Genomic DNA, 14,339 nt, shown 5'->3' on the forward strand with positions numbered 1-14,339 from the left:
ACCTCGACGACATTGGAATTAGGAAGGCCTCCTGATTATACATAACAGAACACAATTTGCCAGAAGCTGAAATATAAAGCCCAAACTAAATGGAACAAACCATAAGGTAAATTAATTGTGTGACATCCGCACTACTCAAATTTTTGTACATTTTCTTTTCAAAGGTTGTACTCATGAATTTACTTTTTTTGCACATTATGTTAAAACGATGTATTGTTTTCAGAACACAATATTATTGTTATTATTACTATTATTACATTAGAATATTTCATGTATTTTACGGTAACTAAACTGTTATTGACTATTATTATTATATGTAACTGGGGTTGCCCGCAACTTGTATTTGGGTAGAGAGAGAGAGAGAGAGAGAGAGAGACAGACAGACAAACACTAGCGAACTGTGTTCTTCCCCCCCCCCCCCCTTCTCCATCCCGCCCGCGCTCCCCCCCCCCCTCCTCCTCTCTGCAATCGCAGAACTGAAGCCTCGTTCCAGTCCTGATTTTTTTTTAGTCATCAGTCTTCTGACTGGTTTGATGCGGCCCGCCACGAGTTCCTCTCCTGCGCCAACCTCTTCATTTCAGAGTTGCACTTGCACTCTACGTCTTGAATTATTTTCTGGATGTATTCTAGTCTCTGTTTTCCTCTGCAGTTTTTACCCTCTACAGTTCCCTCCAGTACTATGGAAGTCACTCCGTGATAACCTAACACGTATCCTATCATCTTGACCCTTCTTTTTGTCAGTGTTTCCCGTTTCTTCCTTTCTTCACAGATTCGGCGGAGAACCTCCTCATTCCTATCTTTATCAGTCCATCTAATTTTCAACATTCTTCTGTAGCACCTTATCTCAAACGGTTCTGCTATCTTCTGCTCCTGTTGTCCCACTACCCATCATTCACTGTCGTACAATACAATGCTCCAAACGTGCATTCTCAGAAAGCTCTTCCTCAGATTCAGGCCTGTGTTTGATACTTGTAGTCTTCTCTTGGTCAAGAGTGTCCTCTTTGCCTGTGCTAGTCTCCTTTTCATATCCTCCTTGCTTCGTGCTCCATGGATTTTTTTGCTTCACGTCTTGCGAACTCAACTTCATCTACACTCCTGGAAATGGAAAAAAGAACACATTGACACCGGTGTGTCAGACCCACCATACTTGCTCCGGACACTGCGAGAGGGCTGTACAAGCAATGATCACACGCACGGCACAGCGGACACAACGGAACCGCGGTGTTGGCCGTCGAATGGCGCTAGCTGCGCAGCATTTGTGCACCGCCGCCGTCAGTGTCAGCCAGTTTGCCGTGGCATACGGAGCTCCATCGCAGTCTTTAACACTGGTAGCATGCCGCGACAGCGTGGACGTGAACCGTATGTGCAGTTGACGGACTTTGAGCGAGGGCGTATAGTGGGCATGCGGGAGGCCGGGTGGACGTACCGCCGAATTGCTCAACACGTGGGGCGTGAGGTCTCCACAGTACATCGATGTTGTCGCCAGTGGTCGGCGGAAGGTGCACGTGCCCGTCGACCTGGGACCGGACCGCAGCGACGCACGGATGCACGCCAAGACCGTAGGATCCTACGCAGTGCCGTAGGGGACCGCACCGCCACTTCCCAGCAAATTAGGGACACTGTTGCTCCTGGGGTATCGGCGAGGACCATTCGCAAACGTCTCCATGAAGCTGGGCTACGGTCCCGCACACCGTTAGGCCGTCTTCCGCTCACGCCCCAACATCGTGCAGCCCGCCTCCAGTGGTGTCGCGACAGGCGTGAATGGAGGGACGAATGGAGACGTGTCGCCTTCAGCGATGAGAGTCGCTTCTGCCTTGGTGCCAATGATGGTCGTATGCGTGTTTGGCGCCGTGCAGGTGAGCGCCACAATCAGGACTGCATACGACCGAGGCACACAGGGCCAACACCCGGCATCATGGTGTGGGGAGCGATCTCCTACACTGGCCGTACACCACTGGTGATCGTCGAGGGGACACTGAATAGTGCACGGTACATCCAAACCGTCATCGAACCCATCGTTCTACCATTCCTAGACCGGCAAGGGAACTTGCTGTTCCAACAGGACAATGCACGTCCGCATGTATCCCGTGCCACCCAACGTGCTCTAGAAGGTGTAAGTCAACTACCCTGGCCAGCAAGATCTCCGGATCTGTCCCCCATTGAGCATGTTTGGGACTGGATGAAGCGTCGTCTCACGCGGTCTGCACGTCCAGCACGAACGCTGGTCCAACTGAGGCGCCAGGTGGAAATGGCATGGCAAGCCGTTCCGCAGGACTACATCCAGCATCTCTACGATCGTCTCCATGGGAGAATAGCAGCCTGCATTGCTGCGAAAGGTGGATATACACTGTACTAGTGCCGACATTGTGCATGCTCTGTTGCCTGTGCCTATGTGCCTGTGGTTCTGTCAGTGTGATCATGTGATGTATCTGACCCCAGGAATGTGTCAATAAAGTTTCCCCTTCCTGGGACAATGAATTCACGGTGTTCTTATTTCAATTTCCAGGAGTGTACTTGGTGATCGCCAATTATGATGTTAAATTTGTCACTGTTCTCGTTTCTGATATTTCTCACTACTATTGTCTACTTCCGGTGTACCCTCCATCCATACTCGGTATACGTTACACTGTTTATTCCTTCCAACAGCTCCCGTAATTTTTATTCACTTTCACTGAGGATAGCAACGTCATCAGCGAACCTTATCACTGACATTCTTTTGTTCTGAAATTTAATTCCATTCTCGAATCTCTCTTTTATTTCCGTCTTTGATTCTTCAATATATAGATTAAATAGTAGTGGCGGAAGACTGCATCCCTGTCTTAAAAGATTTTTAACCTGATCACTTCGTTCTGGGTCTTCCAGTACTATTGCTCCGTCTTTGTTCTTGTACATCTTGTTTATTACCCGTCTTTCCCTGTAGCTTACTCCTACTTTTCTAAGGATTTCGAACATCCTGCAAGATTTCACATTGTCGAAAACTTTTTCTAGGTCGATAAATCGTATGAGCGTATCTTAATTTTTCTTCAGCCTTGCTTATGTTGTCAAGAGCAACGTCAGAATTGCCTCTCTGGTGCCTTTACCTTTCCTAAAGCCAAACTGATCATCATCTGACACATCCTAATTTTTTTCTCCATTCTTTTGTATATTATTCTTTTCAGCAGCTTGGTTGCATGGTTGTTAGACTGACTGTGCAATAATTCTCGCACTTATCTGCCCTTTCTATCTTCGGAATTATGCATATGATCTATTCAGAAAGTCTTCCAGAGCTCTTTTAAATTCTGACTCTAATACTGGATCCCTTACATCTTCCACATCGTCTCCATTTCCTTCTCCTGTCACGTCATCAGACAAGTTCTCTCTCTCTCCTCAGCCTTTAACAGTGGAAATCCCACTAAGCTCTTAATGTTACCACCTTTGCTTTTAATTCCACCGAAGTTTATTTTAATTTTTCTACATACTGAGTCAATCCTCCCAATAACAATTTCGATTTCTTCGCATTTTTCCTGTTGCAACTTCGCCTTGGCTGCCTTGTATTTCTTATTCATTTCGTTCCTAAGCGATTTACGGGGGTTGTCCAGGAAAGAAAGTAAGTTCTGATCGGTCGCGAAATGGAAACCACTGTGAAAACGAGGAACGTTTTATTTGCAACAGTTAGGTACACCTTCCACCTACTTCTCTACATAGTCGCCGCTCCACCTTCGAATGTTGACGTAGTGTTGTATCAACTTTCCAATATTCTCGTCAGCAACCGCCTGTGTTTTCGGGCAGTTATGTGGTCTGCAGCTCGTTGTCTGTGGAAAAGTTTGTCTTCATAGTCAGCGGTTCTTGTGAACAGAGATGAGACTCAAGGGGAGCCAATTACGGACTGTATTGTGGGTGTTCAAGCACTTCTCATCGGAACCGCTGCAGGAGCGTCTTCATTGCCCCTGCAGTGTGCGGCTGAAAATTGGCATGAAGAACAGCTCGACTGTTGTGTTATGTGGGTTGCATTACACAGGCGAAATCTCTAACCAGGCCCTCATACTTGGCGGGAGACACTATTCCCTACGCGTCTTTACATGCTCACTGTTCACTCAAAACTGAACCGCCCCCGGTAGCTGAGTGGTCAGCGCGATAACTGTCAATCCTAAGGGCCCGGGTTCGATTCGCGGCTGGGTCGGAGATTTTCTCCGCTCAGGGACTGGGTGTTGTGTTGTCCTAATCATCATCATTTCATCCCCATCGATGCGCAAGTCGCCGAAGTGGCGTCAAGTCGAGAGACTTGCACCAGGCGAGCGGTCTACCCGACGGGAGGCCCTAGCCACACGACATTTATTTATCTTGTTTACTCAAAACTGAAAAGAGCGACGCGACACGATCGACGGGCGTACTAGAGACACTGTCCAACACATCTGTGCAAAGTTTACCGGCTTTTCCCACTGGTTTCCATTTCGCGACCGATCGGAACTTACTTTCTAGACAACCCTCGTATATTGTTGTAAATCTGTGTCTGCCAGAACATTTTTTTCTCGTTGATGTAATTTCGTAATTGTGATTAAAGAGACTGCGGCTACTCTCACGGTTAGCAGTATCATCATCAGCGTGCAGGGACAAGAGCGAACTGGGATGTAGCGATAAACAGGAGTGAGTGAGAGATCTGTTTACGAGAAATATTTTTGTATTGTGTGCGCTCTTCGTGGGATGAGAGATGCAGGAGCCCTTGTTAAGGGGATTGCTTTAATCTATATAGGAGCTGAATCAGACAGTCAGCTGACGCGGCGCTCCACCCGCCAGATCCAGCGCCCTGTCCTCTTACGGCTGGCAGTAAATCACGTAAAAGCTTAATTTAGGCCCACTGCGAAAAAAATTTTTTTTTTAATATTGCAGAGAAGACATGAAATATTCTGCTCCCAACATCTGTTGCCGCCTATGCTCGATAATCAGGGATAAAAAAAAGGCTGTGATTAAATGCTCTCGTATAAATAAAAACTTAATTTCGAAACCGCAGGATTTAATATGAAAAACAGGGGTGCAGAATATGGGGCATCGGTTGGTACTGAATGGAAACAGACAAACCGAAGAGTTTTTGCACTTTCAGTAACGGTTGCCCTCCATACTGGCAACTTTTAATCCGCACCACGTTTATAACACAGACTGGAAATGAGATCACATAACCAAGCGTTGAGTATTACGACAGATTCAAATTTCATTTTAGGAAAACAGTGAATTATCTGACATCTAGAGTGAACTGAGAGCAGTGGTTTGGTTCAGACAGCGTGGACTAACGAAGAAGGTACATAAAAATAACATGGTCCTGCGGCGAATCTTTGCTTTACAGACCATTAATACTGCCCAGTGATACAATGACAGTGTTCTCAGAGTTATGTTGTTGCTATTAGCGTCATTACTGTCCCAGAGAACCGTTCGACAACTGCTTTATTTGGGCTGGAGGCATTCCTTCCTTCGAAAATTTTCCCTTTGACATGAATTCTTTGTTAACCCAGTTTTCTGTGTTTACATCAACGTGAATAACGGAGGCATGAATTATGTCGTTTTGAATTCCAAGCTGAGTCACGAACCAATCTGGCCGCTGTTCTGGTAGAGTAAAATTTGGAGTCGAGCTGGTCAGCGTACTAGTTCCGGCCACTTTGTAAAACGACGTGCTTGTGACCCAGTTTAATATTTGGAACGTTGAAGACAACTCCAAAGAAACAGTTTTTGTTTCTGTGCCATCGGTCCCGACTCACCCGATGCTGTTCTTAATCTTTTTTTATATTGTCTTAATCTTTTAACTACCGCACCCAACATCTTCAAAACGTGTTATCAGAACTGGACTGAATTGTCACACGGAGGTACAGTGATCTCCTGGTTGACTGGGAAGATCTTGACGGTGCACGTTGCTTGAACGGGGCAGGTTGAGGTCTGGCGGCTCATTTCACTATCGATAGCTTTTGGCTGGCGTGTTACCGGGGGGCGCCGATCACTCCCTTGTGGGGTTATCGCTGCCTCGCCTAGTCTTCAAAGGCGGCCGCTAGAGTCGCGTCTAAAGACAGAGGCCTGCAAAGAGTGCGGTGCAGGCAGCTGACGTGAGTTTTCGCACAGTCTGGAGCAGGAGGCAGCAGCAGTGTTTGGAGCAATACACACGCGGTGCGGATCGGCACGACATCTTCTCCGGGTTGTCGTTCACTCTTCTCCAACGGGAAGGTGGAGGTCTGGTCTGCTTATGTCGTGCGCCACTAGTTGTTCAGCTCTGTGCACTAATTTCCCACTCCACAAGCTGTTTGAACAGGTGTTCGGGTTTGTGTTCATTCACTCGTCATGCACTCCTTGTTACTTGACTCTGTGATTTTAGGAATAATATATTGCCCTGCCTACTCACGTGATTTTGAAAGAACTTGTCTTAGTCTGGTGGTCAGCGTTCTCTTCCAAAACTTTTGCCATGGTTAATATTGTTATGATTATGCAATGTGCCCAGTTGTCACAAATAGCTGTATCAGGGGCCTATCTTTTATCTAGTCTTTTTTTAAATTGTGTTTGTTTTAAAATTCTAATACAAGAGAACCAGTTGTTCTAAGTTTGAATGTCTGTTGTCACGAAGCTCTAGAATCCATTGGGCTCTCTGGTATTACTATCATCCTGCCCTTTTTAGCATGTTGTGAGATCTGGCTAATGGTAAGACATTAGCGAGGTGTTTACTATATTTCTTCTTTCTGTAGTTCTGGTAGCGAAGCTTAGTTGCTGGGGTGTATCAACTCATTGGAAACGCTCTGTAAGTCCAATCATGGTTAAACCGTAGCTTTACTTGCAGTGTAAGCCACTGAGACACTTATCTTTCTTGTTTGTTAACAGCAGTTACTAAGTTGCTGGGAGAGTGATGCGTGTCGGCGACTCTCGAGCATTTCCTAGTGCGACTTGCTATTTGTTTGCTGTCGTCCTGGCTGTCTACGCTCGGATTAAGTATCTTATGCATTGTAAACGAAATTTTGTAGTCGGCCAAGAGGTCGTTCATTAATTGGCTTTACACAGTAATTTTCTCTTTATTGTTTAATATATATTGTATCCCTGTTCTAAGTTTTATTCTAAAATCCTTTGTGTCAATCTTTTGGGTAATCCCTATGTTTGTTAATATTTAATTTTTTGGGGTCCGAATAATGCCTTGGACTTGAATTCGCTTGAAGAAATTTATTGGACTTGTTTTAATTATTTTAATTGGCTGATTTATCTGAAACTGCTTAATTTACAAATAACTTAATTTACAAATTTTTCCAAAGCCAATATTGTTACGATATTGTTTCCCGAACTTGTTTGAAGATATTACACTACTGGCCATTGAAATTGCTACACCACGAAGATGACGTTCTACAGACGCGAAATTTAACCGACAGGAAGAAGATGCTGTGATATACAAATGATTAGCTTTTCAGAGCATTCACACAAGGTTGGCGCCAGTCGCGACACCTACAACGTGCTGACATGAGGAAAGTTTCCAACCGATTTCTCATACACAAAGAGCAGTTGACCGGCGTAGCCTGATGAAACGTTGTTGTGATGCCTCGTGTAAGGAGGAGAAATGCGTACCATCACGTTTCCGACTTTGATGAAGGTCGGATTGTAGCCTATCGCGATTACGGTTTATCGTATCTGCTCGCGTTTGTCAAGATCCAGTGACTGTTAGCTGAACATGGAATCGGTCTGTTCAGGAGGGTAATACGGAACGCCGAGCTGGATCCCAAGGGCCTCGTATCACTACCAGTCGAGATGGCAGGCATCTTATCCGCATGGCTGTAACGGATCGTGCAGCCACGTCTCGATCCCTGAGTCAACAGATGGGGACGTTTGTAAGACAACAACCATCTGCACGAACAGTTCGACGACGTTTCCAGCAGCATGGACTATCAGCTCGGAGACCATGGCTGTGGTTACCCTTGACGCTGCATCACAGACAGGAGCGCCGGCGAAGGTGTATTCAACGACGAACCTGGGTGCACGAATGGCAAAACGTCATTTTTTCGGAAGGATCCAGGTTCTGTTTGCAGCATCATGATGGTCGCATCCGTGTTTGGCGACATCGCGGTCAACGCACATTGGAAGCTTGTATCTATCATCGCCATACTGGTGTATCACCCGGCGTGATGGTATGGGGTGCCATTAGTTACACATCTCGGTCACCTCTTATTCGCACTGACGGCACTTTGAACAGTGGACGTTACATTTCAGATGCGTTATGACCCGTGGGTCTACCATTCATTCGATCCCTGCGAAACCCTACATTTCAACAGGATAACGCACGAGCGCATGTTGCAGTCCGGTACGGGCCTTTCTGCATACAGAAAATGTTCGACTGCTGCCCTGACCAGCACATTCTCCAGATCTTTCACCAATTGAAAACGTCTGGTCAATGGTGGCCGAGCAACTGACTCGTCACAATTCGCCAGTCACTACTCTTGATGAACTGTGGTATCGTGTTGTAGCTGCTTGGGCAACTGTACCTGTCCAAGCTCTGTTTGACTCAATGCCCAGGCGTATCAAGGCCGTTATTATGGCCAGAGGTGGTTATTCTGGGAACTGATTTCTCAGGATCTGTGCACCCAAATTGCGTGAAAATGTAATCGCATGGCAGTTCTAGTATAATGTATTTGTCCAATGAATACCCGTTAATCATCTGCATTTCTTCTTGGTGTTGCAATTTTAATGGCCAGTAGTGTATTATAGTAATTTAACAGCTGTCTCTCACAAGCTGTAAAGGCAAATTAACTTCAATTTTTCTATCTGTTTTTCAAATGGGACCTATTGTTATCAACAAAAACTGTTATTGGCAAGGTTAAGTTAAGGTACTTAAACGGGCGTAGTTCTGCCAAGTCTTCTCCCTGATCCTGATAATTCCTGAATATAAGAATATTATGAGTGCTGACCAACTATCGATATACACCCGTCCACGCGAAAGCAGAGTCCCCTTTCGACGAATGACTTCTAATCAGACACATGCACCGTGGATGTGCTATCAGTGAGCGTGCTGTCTGTGTGTAAAATGAGGAAGGCACACTATCTATTTGAGGCTGACCGAGGGCAGATTGTGATGGCCCGGAGGCCCAGGACGAGCATTTCGGAAACTGCAAGACTTGTCAGATGTTCGAGGAATTCTGTGGTGAGTGTCTTCAACAGGTGGCGAAACCAAGGGGAAACGACGTCCAGACGACCTGGAGTTGGGTGGCCACCCCTCAATACAGAGGGTGGACGTCGTAGGCTGGGCAGACTGATAAGAAAGGACAGGTGGTAAGCTGTGGCAGAACTAATATCAGACTTAAACGATGGGCAGAGTACAAGTGTGTCTGAACACACAATGCACCCAACACTCATAACGATGGGTATCGGCAATCGACAACACATGTACACGATATGATCAAAAGTGTCCGGAGACTCCCAAAAATATACGTTTTCATATTAGATGTATTGTGCTGCCATGTACTGCCAGGTCCTCCGTATCAGTGATCTCACTAGTCATGAGTCATCATAAGAGAGCAGAATGGGGAGCTTCGCAGAACTCACGGACTTTGAACGTGGTCAGGTGATTTGGTGTCACTTGTGTCATACGTCTGTACGCGAGATTTCCACACTCCTAAACATCACTAGGCCCACTGTTCTCGATGTGATAGTGAAGTGGAAACGGGAAGGAACACGCACAGCACAAAAGCGTACAGGCCGACCTCGTCTGTTGGTTGACAGAGACTGCCGACAGTTGAAGAGGGCCGTAGTGTGTAATAGGCAGACATCTATTCAGACCATCACACAGGAATTCCAAACTGCATCAGGATTCACTGCAAGTACTGTGACAGTTAGGCGGGAGATGAGAAAACTTGGATTTCATGGTCGAGTGGATGCTCATAAGCCACACATCACACCGGTAAATGCCAAACGACGCCTCGCTTGGTGTAAGGAGCGTAAACATTGGACGATTGAACAGTGGAAAAACGTTGTGTGTGGTGAGGAATCACGGTACACAATGTGCCGATCCAATGACAGGGTGTGGGTATGGAGAATGCCGGGTGAACGTCATCTGCCAGCGTGTGTAGTGCCAGCAGTAAAATTCGGGGGCGGTGGCGTTGTAGTATGGTCGTGTTTTTCATGGAGGGGGCTTGCACCCCTTGTTGTTTGCATGGCACTATCACAACACATGCCTACATCGATGTTTTAAGCACCTTTTTGCTTCCCACTGTTGAAGAGCAATGCGAGGATGGCGATAGCATTTTTCAACACGATCGAGTACTTCTTCATAATGCACGGCCTGTGACGGAGTGGTTACACGGCAATAACGTTCCTGTAATGGAGTTGCCTGCAGAGAGTCATGACTTGAGTTCTAGAGAACACCTTTGGAATGTTTTGGAACGCCGACTTCCTGCCAGACCTCACCGACCGACGTCGATACCTCTCCTCAGTGCAGCACTCCGTGGAGAATGGGCTGCCATTCCCGAAGAAATCTTCCAGCACCTGATTGAAAGTATGCCTGCTAGAGTGGAAGCTATCATAAAGTCTAAGGATGTGCCAACACGATATTGAATTCCGGCATTAACGATGGAGGGAGCCACGAACTTGTATGATATTTTCAGCTAGGTGTCTGGACATTTTTGATCATATAGTGTATGTCCGAATGTTAACACCACGAAATCGGCAGCTACGATTGAAATGGGCATGTGATCATCGGCACTTGACTTTGGTGCAGTGGCAGAGCGTTCATCATGCCGATGGGACGGCGCGAATCCGTTGTCTTCCAGGGTGACAACTCCTTGACACCTGTTCTGCGGCACGTTGGCAAGCTAGCGGCGACTCCATTATGATCTGTGAAACATTCACGTGGTCATCCTTGGATCCAGTGGAGCTCGTACAAGGCATCATGATGGGATATTGTACACCAGTTGCCGACCACATACATCTCTTCATGACGATCATGTTTCTCGACAGCAGTAGCTTTTTTGAAAGAGATAATGCGCAATGTCACAGCGCCAGGAGTGTGATGGAATGGTTCGAGGAACACAGTGACGAGTTCCAATTGATATGCTGGCCATCCATCTCGCCCGATCTCAACCCGATCGAACATATCTGGCATGTGATTGAACGTGGCGTCAGAGATCGTTGCCCCATCCCCAGAATTTACGGGAATTATCAAGGCCTCATTGCTTCGATGGCATGATGCGCTGCTGCCATTATTCGTGCCAAAGGTGAGAATACCGGCTATTAAGTAGGTGGTCATAATGTTCTGGCTGATTGGTGTGTATTTTGGATCCAATTCGAACTAGTGGCCTCTCTTTTTCCCCCTTAGTTCCATCTGAAACAGAAGGTGAGTCGGCCAGACAGATTTTTTCCATTTATATACATAGCATATATATATATATATATATATATATATATATATATATATATATATATATGTATATACAGGGTAAGTCACCTAACGTTACCGCTGGATATATTTCGTAAACCACATCAAAATACTGATGAACCGATTCCACAGACCGAACGTGAGGAGAGGGGCTAGTGTAATTGTTTAATACAAACCATACTAAAATGCACGGAAGTATGTTTTTTAACACAAACCTTCGTTTTTTAAATGGAACCCCGTTAGTTTTGTTAGCACATCTGAACATATAAACAAATACGTAATCAGTGCCGTTTGTTGCATTGTAAAATGTTAATTACATCCGGAGATATTGTAACCTAAAGTTGACGCTTGAGTACCACTCCTCCGCTGCTCGATCTTGTGTATCGGAGAGCACCGAATTACGTGGGGATCCAAAGGGAACGGTGATGGACCTTAGGTACAGAAGAGACTGGAACAGCACATTACGTCCACATGCTAACACCTTTTTATTGGTCTTTTTCACTGACGCACATGTACTTTACCATGACGGGTGAGGTACACGTACACACGTGGTTTCCGTTTTCAATTACGGAGTGGAATAGAGTGTGTCCCGACATGTCAGGCCGATAGATGTTCAATGTGGTGGCCATCATTTGCTGCACACAATTGCAATCTCTGGCGTAATGAATGTCGTACACTCCGCAGTACATCTGGTGTAATGTCGCCGCAGGCTGCCACAATACGTTGTTTCATATCCTCTGGGGTTGTAGGCACATCACGGTACACATTCTCCTTTAACGTACCCCACAGAAAGAAGTCCAGAGGTGTAAGTTCAGGAGAACGGGCTGGCCAATTTATGCGTCCTCCACGTCCTATGAAACGCCCGTCGAACATCCTGTCAAGGGTCAGACTAGTGTTAATTGCGGAATGTGCAGGTGCACTATCATGCTGATACCACATACGTCGACGCATTTCCAGTGGGACATCTTCGAGCAACGTTGGCAGATCATTCTGTAGAAACGCGATTATGTTGGAGTGCTCTCCGATACACACGATCGAACAGCGGAGTGGTACTCAAGCGTCAGCTTTAGGTTACAATATTTGCGGGTGTAATTAACATTTTACAATGCAACAAACGGCACTGATTACGTACTTGTTTATATGTTCAGATGTGCTAACAAAACTAATGAGGTTCCATTTAAAAAGACATAGCTTTGTGTTAAAAAACATACTTCCGTGCATTTTTGTATGGTTTGTATTAACCAATTACACTAACCCCTCTCCTCACGTTCGGTCTGTGGAATCGGTTCGTCAGTATTTGATGTGGTTTACGAAATATATCCAGCGGTAACTTTAGGTGCCTCACCCTGTATATATATATATACTCTTGTCTGCTATAGATTCTAACTACTGGCATTTAGCAACTTTACCGTACAGTGGTAAATACAGAAATTTGTGGTGAGTTCCTACGGGACCAAACTGCTGAGTTCATCGGTCCCTAGGCTTACACACTACGTAATCTAACTTAAACTAACTTAAGCTAAGGACAAAACACACACACACCCATGCCCGAGGGAGGACTCGACCTCCGAAGGTGGGACCCGCGCGCACCGTGGCAAGGCGGCTACCCCTCGCGGCTTACAGTACAATAATGAACTATTTGTTCAAATTCAATAAAGTTTCTTAACAACTAGTTCACAAACTTTTATTCAAACACAGGCAAGCATAGACGAACATAAACTAAAGAAGGAACAGTCCATGTCTTGGGTGGGATTCGAACCCACGACCCTTGAAAAAGCGTGTCTGTCTTGACCTAAGCAGCCTCCACAGGCAGGCGCAACATAGGTTTACGGGCAGATTTAAAGCGGCAAGTCTGTAACAGTTGCTTCTGTTTTTGACGGCAACATGGTTACATCGTCCCCAGGCGTCAACATAAGAGCGGCAAGCAGAAGTAACGTCGTGGGAAGCCAGCAGCAGTGGCTCACTGGAAGCGTTCAGTTAGTGACAGAGTCGTCGCTCTGATTGAAGAAGGCAAGTTTTCGACTAGAGGAGCTGACAGGAGGCATGGCGTACGACCCACTCCGGCAAAGAGTTGGTGGAAGAATTTACTCGAAAGAGGCACTACCGGCAGAATTCCTGGCTCAGGCAGGAAGAGACTGAGCATTCTGCAGCAGGACACAGAGCTTGTGCAAGGGCCGACAGCTTCCCTTCCTAGATGTGAAACAGTTGCGACGAGAGACTAACTTCTCCGGTTCCAGTGACACAGTTCGTCGAAGACTGAGGGAAGCTGGACTGCACGCACGAAGATCCTCCGCAAAACAGTAACTCAGCAAGGAAAACTTATTATACAGGCTGGCATTCGCAGAGATCCTTCTGAATGCGATGTGGGAAAATGCTATCTTCGCAGATGAGAAAGCGTTTTCCACGAGCAGTGCGGCCCAAGAGTAGTTTACCGGCTACGAGGGACAAGACATTGAATTCACGCTGCAGGAAGACCATTCACCTGTGCGTAAGGCCGCATTCGTTCAGTAGCAGTTAACGTCATGGACTGGTCGCCACGGGCTGCTGATGTGAACCTGAGGAAAAATATGTGGGTGGAGGTAACATGAACACTGCAGGGGACTGGCCACGAAACCAGCCAGTTACAGCTGATGCCCTTTGGGATTGCGTTCTTGAAGCCTGGGTGGAAGTTGCGTCTTCTGACAATTACGCCCAACACCTCATAGATTCCATGCCAAGATGCATGACTAAGTAAGAAATATGGGGGAACCAGGACAAAATGTTAAAGTACTGAAAGCATTTTATTTTATTTTTTTACTTGTTATTCTGCTCAATTTTCTATCAGTGAGATCACTCGGAAAAATGACGAATACGAGGTAATAAAATATAAATTATTTTTCCTTTACATTACATTTATAACTAAAATTTCTTTTAATTTTTGTGCTTTAAATACTACATTGCCTTTATATGCTCTCTGCCTTTGTATGTAAAAGAAATCAAGAGGACC

The sequence above is a fragment of the Schistocerca americana genome, chromosome 4 (assembly GCF_021461395.2).
Source record: "Schistocerca americana isolate TAMUIC-IGC-003095 chromosome 4, iqSchAmer2.1, whole genome shotgun sequence".
NCBI classification, from domain to species: Eukaryota; Metazoa; Arthropoda; class Insecta; order Orthoptera; family Acrididae; genus Schistocerca; species Schistocerca americana.